Consider the following 11,458-nt stretch of genomic DNA (forward strand, 5'->3'; position numbering starts at 1 on the left):
ACCCGTGGACTAAGAGTCCAGAAAGGGCAGTTTCTGAGGGAAACTTCAGCTATTGGTCTTTAAAATAGAGGGGATGGATACATGATCTTCAGGAAAATGTTTCTTGTGGATATTTTCCCACTAAAATTCTTTCAACATATCCTTCCTTCAGGATAAAATTTGACTTCTGTAACTGAGTATTCAAGGCTCTGATCTTTTTTACTTCTTCAAACTTTGGTCCAATTACCTAGTCTTACAAGTAGCCCCCTTATCAGTTAGATGAATGCTTTTATTATGCCACTGCCTTCATGTCTAATATCTTTTTTTCTTTTATAAAATTGTTATGAATCTTCCCATCCATCCCTCAACAACCTACTCAAGCCCCACGGTTTCCAAAACAGTTTCCTTGGGCATCCTCGTCCGTGATGTTTTATCTTGCCTTTGAACTCCAAATAGTTTTATTGTTTACAATGTTTCCAAATCTTTATTTCATTTATTTATTTATTTTTATTGTGCATATCTATAAGGCTCATAAACTGCCACTAGTTGTTAGTTGTATTTTGGGTATCACGTGTTTGAAAAAAATCACAAAGGTGAAAACTTGCTACTAATTCACTAATGGATTCAAATGAGATTGCATATCGTGAACTTTAAGAGAATCCACATATATGATTGAAAAACACTTTGTACATATATATGCAAGACTTTATTTTTGGGGGGGGGACCGTGCACGTGAATTAAAGCCTTTCCATCTGGAGTGCTCCACACTTAGTGTTCCTATAATTAAGGTGAAGTACTCTTAGTTTATGCCAATTTTTTATCTCCCTTGATATAGCTACTTCCATAATACTAATTATACATTCATATGTTAATAACCTGGAACATTGGACTAATGATAAACATGTATTTTTTGTTGTCATGTTTTAACTCTATGGTTCTTTTATATAATCAGACAAAAATATTGGTTGACTAATTAGAAATTTCTTTTCTGGTTTGACATTTTTACTCCTCTCTGTTGCTATTCTTAACACATTGTGAGTTTATGACTTTCATCATGGGTACTATAAATCAACATTGATATTTTGAAGCTTGGAACTTGGGAGCAAATAAAATGAGCTCATTGTTAATAAATCTGCTGACATTTTGCTTTGCAGAAGAGGTACTGGTATGGCCTGAATTGTATCTCCCCAAATTTTGTATGTTGAAGCCCTAAACCCCAGTGTGACTATACTTGGAGATTAGGCTTTAAAGAGGTAATGAAGGATAAATTAAGTCATAAGGGTAGGATCCTGATTCAATAGGACTGGTGTCCCTATAAGAAGAGGAAGAGACACCAGGAATGCCTGTGAACAAAGGAAAGGCCAGGTGAGGACACAGTAAGAAGGTGGCCTTTCTCTCCTGGGAGAAACCAAACCTGCCAACACCTTGATGTTGAACTTACAGCCTCCGGAACAGTGAGAAAATAAATTTCTGTTGGTTCAGCCACCCAGTCTGTGGTATTTTGTTATGGCAGCCCTAGCAGACTATTACAGGTACAATCAGCATTCTAGTACTGTATTTATCTCACTTGGTTTTCAAATTTTTATTAATTTAGACCTGTTTTGTAACTCCAGTTAGATTATTTGAGTTGAACCCAAAGGTATAGTGGATTTCAAGCATGGCTGCCCTCTAGTCATTTATCACTGAACCTGAGTTGCAAGGTAAAATGTTAATGAACTCATCCACCATTTCCTATTTCCAAGCTTTGAACCTTGCAATTGGTGATGAAGTACCCGAAGCTAGTTCTAGCTTTCTAAGAATAAATTTGGAAACTATGTAAGAGTGTTGTAGATCTTGGCTCTATTGCAATAATATACATTATCTCGTTGGGTGGAATTGTATTGGAAAAATCTGCACAGTGAATTAGGTATATCCACAATGAATTGTGATAAAACAATATTCTTCTTAGGGGCTTGATAGGGTCTGTCTGTCTGTCTCTCTGCCATATAATACCGTTAAGTTGGCTGAAGTCCTTTAATATTCATCAGTGTGCTAATGTGATTATCTTTAGAGCAGATAGACGCTTGGATCTTCTCCGAGGACTTTCAGAAATGCTTATTTGGCATTAAAAGGATCATACATCTATGTAAGTAATTAAAATAAAGATACAAGTGGACTGATATATAGACCTGTGATTTGGCCATTCACAGCAATATCTAAGGAATTGTCTCTAAGTTGCCAAAAGAGCTATGTAATTCACTAATGGATTCAAATGAGATTGAATATTGTGAACTTTAAGAGAATCTACATATATGATTGAAAAACACTGTGTACATATATGTGCAAGACTTTATTTTGGGGGGGGACCGTGCACGTGGATTAAAGCCTTTCCATCTGGAGTGCTCCACACTTAGTGTTCCTATAATTAAGGTGAAGTACTCTTAGTTTATGCCAATTTTTTATGCCAAAAGAGCTATGTAAGTTGCCAAAAGAGCTATGTCTCTAAGTTGCCAAAAGAGCTTACTTGTATAAGTTTAAAGATGACAATTTAGTGAAAAATGTCAGTTATGCTACTTGGTGACATAAAGAGCAAGAGAATTTTGGTGAGTTGGATGGTTGTTTTATATTTTCTTTTTACATTTTGGTCATATTTTTTGAGCTATTATATGTTTTTCATTGCCTGATTATGACTTGAGCTTAGGTTTGACAGAAATTGTCAAGGAAGACTGCAGCAAAGTGATGGAGACATTAGCATTTTTAAGCATATTTATACATTTTGGAATAAATAAAAAGCAGCATAAATAAAAAATAAAATAGTGAACATTTTTATTAATAATAAGAGCTGAGTGCTGTGTGCTAAGTTCTACATTAAGTTAATATGCACTTATCACCACATTTAATCCTTCAAATGACCCTATGAGTTAGATTTTATTTTATAGATGAGTAAACTGAGTCACAGAGGGTTAAGGAAATCAATCAAGCCACAGAAGTAAGAAGGGCTTTGAAGGTTCTCCAGCCGCAGAGCCTATGTTCTGAACTGCTAACCTCCCCATGTGCTAATGTGAGCACATGTAAGGTAATTTATCCAGTAATGAGTTAATAACGTTTGCAGATGTTACTACAGTTTTGGTGAGAATATAACTTTTGTTAATAGCCTGTAATTTTCTAGATAGTTTATTAAATTGCATTCTAATTTCTCAATGGTTGATAAAATCATGAACAGCTGGGGAGAAGAGTCTGGTCTTTATTCTAAAGCCCTTATTTATTTTCAATGAAAGTAAATATAATAGCAATTGCATGGTCTTTTGAATTTTTAAGTAAGGATTTAATTCTGAATTCAGTTAAGCTTTGCTATAATTTTTTGGTGGGACATCTGTTAATATTATTTCTTTATATTGATTAGGCAAATAAAAATTATTCCAAGTGACATGATTCAGATTATATGGTGAGTAAATTGTGGAGTTGGGTTTTTTTCCTTTCTTTTTTCACTAAAATTCGTTTGCTCTTGAAAAATGATATAAATCGTAGGGATTCCTAGGGTTTATAAAAAATATTTCCAAAGTGAAGAAGCTTGTATTTAAATAATTAATAAGCTTAACTGATAATCTGGCTTAATATACATACACACATGTATACACATTTACATGCATTATAAACATATACAGTTTACATATATATGGTATATGTAAATATTTAATATATGTGGATATAATATATATATATAAAGCTATATATTTATTACCTGCTTTGAGAGTGCTCTCCCTCCCTGCCTTTCTCTTCATCTGTCTCTCTGTCTCTGTCTGTTTCTCTCTACACACACACACACACACACACACACACACACACACACACACACACACAAGTATGGATCGTCCAAAGCAGATCACAGTAGTGCAGGCACTTGAACGTTTAATGATGAGTACATTGGAATCATATTATTTGCTACTTTCATTTAATTACTTTTAGCAAAGTTGTGTGGGTCCTGATACGGACTGTTCACTTGCCCATCTTTCTTGGTTGTACCAAACTGAAAAATTGACCCAAGGAGTGAAATGAGGCAAATTATTGTATCAGTTTTCTTGCTGGAAAAGTTGGATTGTAGAGTGTAATGGGTGACCTGAGACCAAAACAGGGCCTCCTCCTCTTTTGAGACAACAAGCCCACCGACTGGGCTGCCACTGCTCTTCTTGGAGGGCCAGACAGAGAAGGTGAGACAGAGCTGCCTCCTTGAGGGAAGTGCATGTTGTCTTCCCCGTGCACGGGGACTGAGAGAGGAAGTTCCACTACACCTGGGGTCTGAAGGCCACGAGCAAGAGAAGGGCTGAGGCCAGTCAGCACTGCTTCTGCAGAACTCACTGCTAACGGCAGCCAATTGTTACTCCCTTGGAGAGGAGTAAGTAATAGGATGACATTTCTTCCCTAGAATCTGGAATTACTGGCAAAAGTCCCCTCTTGGGGACCACAGTGGGAATGTGGTAAGAAGATCTGGGTCCTCCTCTATCCCCATGGTTGGGTCCTCTTAACATTGTCATGTAGAATCTGAGCTCCAAATCTATCCCTATTTTATTTTTCATATCAAATTATGCTCAGCCATGCACTTCAAAGCAGCTTACTAGAGACTGTTATAGGCAACCCGTGATGACATAAATACCACAAATACAGTGTCAGCAACATAAAAATCAACAGAAACCCCTTCCCTTTATTATATTTCTGGGTGTATATAAAAGCCCACAAAACACTGTTGAATTATGGTCAAAATATTAAATATTCAAATCCTGGACAGCATTCCTGCCCCAATATTCTTTTATAATCAGATTATTCTCAACAATATAAGCCTGAGCTCTTGAAGCTATTTCTTTCTGTGTCTGTTCATGACAGACAAGAGAGTACGGCCCCAACAGGGGCATCGCCTCTATAACCATGAACGGCACTTCAAGAAAGAGTCTACTGTGACAGATTTGAGAGCCAGAAAGTAGTGTCAGTCCTTTTATAGCCTGTTACTCCCTGGATGGCTGACAGCTTATAACTTGAAGCAAGCATCTCTGGAACATTTGTACTTCTCAAGGAAATCTCTGTCTTCACCCTTCCAGGAATTTCTCTAATTCCTCTTCCCCACTTAAGTGAGGAATGAATCCATATTAGAATTATCTAAGCAATTTTAAAACTCTACATGTCCATATCTCACTCCAGATGAATTAAGTCAGAATCTCTAGGGGTGGGACCCAGGCATCCATATATTTTACAGCACCCCAAGTTCAAATCCCCTAAGAAAATGGAAGATGACCATTCCATAATAGAACCTCTGTTCTTTAACTCAGAAAGTTGGCCTGTGTTTCTATTCATTCTTGGCCAGTTTATAGTCCTTCCCCACGTAGCTCAATAAGAACATTACATTCAGGATCAGAAGTCCTGCAGAGCCTGATAGTCCCGGATATACCATAGGCACGGGTTTAGGAATCTTCCTCATATTGCAGGTCATGCTTTGCACAGCTGATGATCTTGTTTTTAATCTTGTTATTTCCACAACAGCATGTTTTGCATATGTTTGGGTAAAATTTCTCATTTGAGCTCAGGTGCCTTTTTTTTTTTTTGGCCATGCCACGCGGCTTGTAGGATCTCAGTTCCCCAACCAAGGAGTGAACACAGGCCACGGCAGGGAAAGCCCTGAATCCTAACCACTAGCCACCAGGGAACTCCTGGACCTCAGGAGCCTTAAGAAGCGTGCTCCATGTCATCAGTCATTACACTCTTGAACAAATCTCCAGCGTCATGCACCCCTATCTAAGCCCACTGTGTCCCAAGGGTTTTAGTACAGAGACTTTTCCAGATCATTTGGCATACTCCTGCCTCGATATTCTGGGAATCTTGATGATATCTCTGCTAGAGTCTGTTAAGAAGGTAAATGTGTGTGGCCACTGATTACTTTCTGAAGTGTATATAATGCTGACTAACATCTTTGCTAGGTTTCAGCGGATCAGCGTATGTAGCATCATGGGTCATCTCCTTTCTGGAACCACTGAAGCTACATTATCATCAAAGTTCAAGTATTTGTGTTTGACAACCCAGTAAATATCTATATAAATTCTTTGGCCCCTCATGAGTAGCATCAAGTTTGTCCTCTCTGTAGCAAGCAACAAGAGAAAATTTTTTCTTAAACCTTCTTTGTTAAAAGCTGATAGCCAATATCAGAATTCACAGCACTCCATCAATGTGTGGCATGATGATACTAAAAAGAACTCATCACACCAGTACTAGCTCATTAAGGATGAGCTGTAACACATCAGATGAAACATCTTCAGGATATCAGTGATTCCCCAAGGATAAGAAGCAATGAAACTTCTCTAACACACAGTGGTACTTTGTAAACATGCCCACAATCCTTCACCCTTTTCTGAATTCCCATCCCTTTGCATATAATTTTGCAGCATATCTCAGCAAGAGCTGGAGTCTATTTCCCTTCCCCTTGAATGTGGGTGGGCAGTATGACTTGTATTGGGCAATAAAATTTGGTAGAACTGTGTGCCAGTTCTGAGACCAAGTCTTAAGAAGTCTTTTCATGCTTCCACTTACTTCCTGGGACCCTGCCTCTGCTCTGTGGACAAGAGCAGGCAAGCATGCTGTGGATGAGAGACTGCCTCAGCCAGAGTAATGTTAGTCCAGTTTTCCCAGCAGAGGGCTAAGACAAGTGGAAGAGCCTGGACAATATCAAAGCCATGCGCCCAGATGATAGCTGATGCATGAGAGAGGGAGCCCAGCCAAGTCAGGAAGAATTGCCCAGCCAAGCTCAGCCTAAATGGCTGAACTAGGGAATTGTGGCTAAATAGATGGTGGTTGTTTTAAGCCAAGTTTCGGGTGCTTTGTTAAGCAGTGATAGCTAATGCTGTCATACTAACATGCTACATTTGGGTGATATTTCTGTCTTAATGTGTGGAACTGGGTTAGAACCTAGGGATATTCATGTTCTGTCAAGCTTACTCCAGCACTGGAATTTTTAATTAGAAATATCTTCGTTCAGATCACAGCTCTGCCCTCTGCTAGAACACCTACCATGGCAAGAAGAACAAAGTGCACCAATTTCTCTCCAAACTCTAACTTGTTAAAACCGAGTCCTTTACACTTCTATAGCTACTGTGAGAGGATTGATGTCCCAGTACCACAGTTTCTTGATAAATGATACCAAGAGCTGCCAGTTATCCCTGTGGCTTTCTTTCTCCTCATAGGTACAACTTCCCAGATATCAAAGGCATTTTATATAGTGTAGTATACACACACACACACACACACACACATACACACACACACACAGAATGAGAGAATGGCTGAAGTTTCCGGAAAGCACAGTAGTAGTCAGCACTATTACTATTTCCAGATGAGTTGCTATGCTGATATCTTTTAGCAAAGGTGGTAAGTTGAATATGATTATTTAGAAGGAGAAAGGGGAGAGGAGGACACAGGAGGATGAAGAGGATGGCAGCATCTTCCTGGTAAATGAAACTCTCCCTGGGATGCTAGTTCCTAGGCCCCAACTGGTTCATCCACTATTGCCCTTGAGGTCTCCTCATATTTAAGGGAGTGAACACATTCTGTCACCAGTCCTCAGAGGTATAGGGTAAATTCTGGCATTAGGAATTATTTCAGGCTCTCTCAGTATGGATTTCGTATATTACTATAACTGTGACCCATATGTCCAACCAGGTGTCCAATGTTTTTGAGAAAGAAAATATAACCAAATCCCAACTTATTAATCTGTTTGTAATTTGACATGGATTTTGGCATATGAGTTTTGATAAAGGATGTAGAGTATCTAGAATTTTCAAAACAGTATCTCCCATATTGAGGGGAGTTAGGACTTTTTGAAATATGCACTGGCTGGGCCTGTATTGCCTTATGATAAACATTTAGAGCAAGATTCAGGGGTAACTAATAATTGCACCAGTTGGTTGTAGCCCCTGGATATTTCCTGTATCTACAGTGGTAAAAGTGATGAGTAGATTTTCTCAACAATTTGATAAGATGCGTAATTTCTTCACTTGGAAACTTGTATCCTGTTTCTTATTAGGAAAAAAGGTATATGATTGTCATAGTCTTTTCTTTCATCGCAGCCATTCAAAGCTCAGTATTTATTGTATTTATTATACAGTATTGTATAGTGTGCATTACATAGTCTTCTGCTATAGGAGGAAGGTAGATGTAGTTACCAGGGACTATATAGTTACTGACACTAATTCTTATAGTGATGACACTACCTAACTACCTATCTACTGACAAGTACATGAAAAGGGAAGGTGATTAACTCTGTTTGTAGGAGGGGGAAGTGGGGAAATTTCTAAGACTGTCAGACAGAGGGGGTAGCTTTTGGAGTAAACTTTGATGGATAAGATTTTGCCAGGCAGAGAAGGGGGAAAGGACATTGTAGACAGAGATAATAAGATTGAGTAAAAGTTCAAGAAAAAAAAAAGTGTTTGACTTGCTTACAGAAATCTAAGTAACCTGTGCATTTGTAGAGAAGGGCATATGCTGTGGAGTGAGAGGACATGGGTCTGAACAGATAAGCTTGCATCCCAGTTTAGATGAGTTTGCTAAGGAATTAGCTTTGTCCTCTAAGGACTGAGGCACTTTCCTGATTTATAATCTGAGGGCATGGTAAAAAGATATGCAGATCAGAGCACAAATTGAGCCAGGCAGTGAAATAGTGAGGACTCAGATTTAGTTCTTTATCCTTACTTAAAATGAATAGGAAAAACCAAGAGGATAAGAATATAATATGCTTTAAATTTTTATTTTATTTTTCGGAACCACAAAATATTGACATTTTAGTCAGTGACAGATGGGTGGATATCAATAGCCATGTAAAACCTTTTTCTATTTCCCCTTTTTATTTCATACATTTTCATTATCTTCCTTTCTTCTGCATATTCCATGTGTGTACTTTAAAATATGTGTTTGTCTTTTTGTATAATTGTATTTTATCACAATATTGTGATTTGATCATTAATAACGGTAATAAATTGCATAGCGTCTATCCAATAATAAAAGCTGCATTATAATCATAGTCTACAAATCTTAAAATCTGGCTTGAAATTTCTAGGAAAAGTGGATAAAAACATTGAGTTGACAGCCTGATCATGTTGCACTGGGTTATCACCATATATGTGACTCGGTAACTAGAATGTTTGCTGTCCATTATGTAAGAGAAGTTTGTCATCCCCAGCTCATTTAAAGGTTATAGAATTTCCTTTTATGTAACATTCTTTGTATTCGTGAATCCTATGTCAATTTTCAGGTGTAGCCTCATTGCTGAAAAAAATCCTTGGTGAAAAACCACAATGAAATGAGTTCATTTTCAGAAATTTTTTAAGGATTAAAAAAGGAATGGAGCTGAATTAGAAACAGGAGAAATTTGGTACTAGTCCCCATTCTCTATCAAGTTCCTTCCTCAGCTAAATTTGGTATGATAATAACTTGAAAAGAAGATACAGGAAGATTATAAAGTTCTAGTTGTTAAGATCAAATTTCCATGTGGAAACCCTGTTTTCTTAGTAGGAAATTTTTTTAGAAATCTTAGTTCATGCTTAGGATTGAAGGACTGAAAAACATATGACTATCTGATTTCTGAGCACACCATGTAAGAAATCAACTGGCAAATTGACATCTATAAAATAGGCAAACTTTACACAAAAAGCAGTTTTATAAAATATTATAATGATTATAATGTTTAGATAATTATGGCTTTAAATTTTTTTAATGAAGCTAGAGAAAAAAATTCATGAAAATATCAGATAGCTATTTGTACTACTAGAACCAGAAATAAGAATGTACTGTTGTGTATCTCTATGCACTTTATAAAATATGTTTACTTATGTTATTTTAACCTCACAGCAATTCTCTGAGGGAAAGGGGTTTGCTAGTATTCCATGTAGAAACTAGGAACCTGGGGTCCTCGTGGTTCCTTTAAACAGGTCACACCACGCACAATGTTTGAAGACCATTGAGTTTGTGGGATTTTTTTTCCCCCAGCTCTGACATAAGCCTAAGTTTCTTGCATTGTAAGATAATAAGCGTAGTAGTAAAAGCTCAGCTCTGTCCTGGTATAAAATGCCACTGTATCCATCCTTGTCCTGCAATGTAAAAGTATTGGATCCTATTACATGCAGTACAAACCGTCGATAGATTATGGTTTAGTATATTATCAGTGTCTGGATATATTCCATTAGGAATTTTGGCTGTGAGTACTAGAAAAATAAGATTTTAAGACTTTTCTATTGCTATATCATACAAATGTGTCTTTCCAAAGAATAGGCACTAGAGTGTAAGATTACAAGAACTGCCACTGCACATATATCAATGGAGGTTACATCTCATATATAAATAGAAAAGAGTCTCTTGTCTAAATGTGTAAGCTAGTCAAGCTACTCACTATGTATGATGTGAGCAATTTTGGAAGTTATATGAAGTGTTTAAGGTTACCAGGACATATTAATGCACTTAGAGTCACCATTTAATGCTTGATATATTTTCCAAATGTGCACAACTTACTCCTTGGTACTGTTTTATTATGTGTGCCAAATTTCCAATGCCAAAAGGCTGAATTCTCAGTAATAGGGAGCTTTTTCTCTATCTTGCTTTGACAAACCTCTAACTGAGACCAGACTGACAAGCTGTTTCTGCCATAGCTCTCAGCAGGCCACCTTGGTCTTGGCCTTGACTTTTGGAAAGAGGTTGCCTCATCAGATAACCCTCAGCTACTAGGTCCATCTGAACTTTGAGAGAATATAACACATTTGACTATTAAATGGCCTCTATTGATATCATGCTCTATTGTTTGTTTTTAGATAGACTCTGGACTTCTTTGTTCATCCACCCACTTCTGTTCAAGAATGTATGTTTGGCCTCGAGAACTTGACCAGACCATCTGTGAATATTCCTTTTTTTCCTCTGTGGGAATTTTGATTACGGAGCTCAAGTTTCAAAATGAAGCCAACCAATCATTTATGTATGTGAGAATCAATTTATATTTTCTTTTTATTTTTACTTTTGTTTACTTATTTTTTTGGTTGTGCTGCACATCATGTCGGATCTTAGTTCCCCAACCAAGGATCAAACCCACGCCCCTTGCATTAGAAGCATTAAGTCTTAACCACTTGACCACCAGGGAAATCTCTACATTCTCTTTTAAACTTCTTAGTCATCTTTAAGAGATATACCTCTCAGCAGTGAAATGGAATAGGATTTCTTGATAGAAATAGAGAAAGGAAGAAAATAAATGGCTTAAGCAAAATATACTGTAGCATAGAGATAAGATGTATGGAAAACAGTCTGTCATTCATTAAATAAAATTCTATAGATTTTAGGCTGAGATCTATAGATAAAAAGAAAAGCAGAAAAAAAAAGAGAGTCTAGTTGCCAAATATATGTTACAGTGTTCATCACTAAATTAAAAACCTTTGTGGTGGCTTCATAGAATGAATTTGGGAGTGTTTCTCCCTCTGCAATGTTTTGG

At 37.2% G+C, this 11,458-nt stretch overlaps 1 long non-coding RNA gene across 1 annotated transcript; it reads left to right on the forward strand.

The window, feature by feature from the left end:
* The first annotated feature begins 2,970 nt into the window (after nt 1-2,970).
* LOC141278450 (uncharacterized) lies at nt 2,971-11,186 on the forward strand. Its single transcript, XR_012331202.1, has 3 exons — nt 2,971-3,034; nt 3,362-3,403; nt 10,791-11,186. It is a non-coding gene; the product is annotated as an uncharacterized lncRNA (long non-coding RNA).
* The last annotated feature ends 272 nt before the right edge of the window (nt 11,187-11,458 follow it).

Source organism: Tursiops truncatus, chromosome 4 (assembly GCF_011762595.2).
Source record: "Tursiops truncatus isolate mTurTru1 chromosome 4, mTurTru1.mat.Y, whole genome shotgun sequence".
Taxonomy (NCBI): Eukaryota; Metazoa; Chordata; class Mammalia; order Artiodactyla; family Delphinidae; genus Tursiops; species Tursiops truncatus.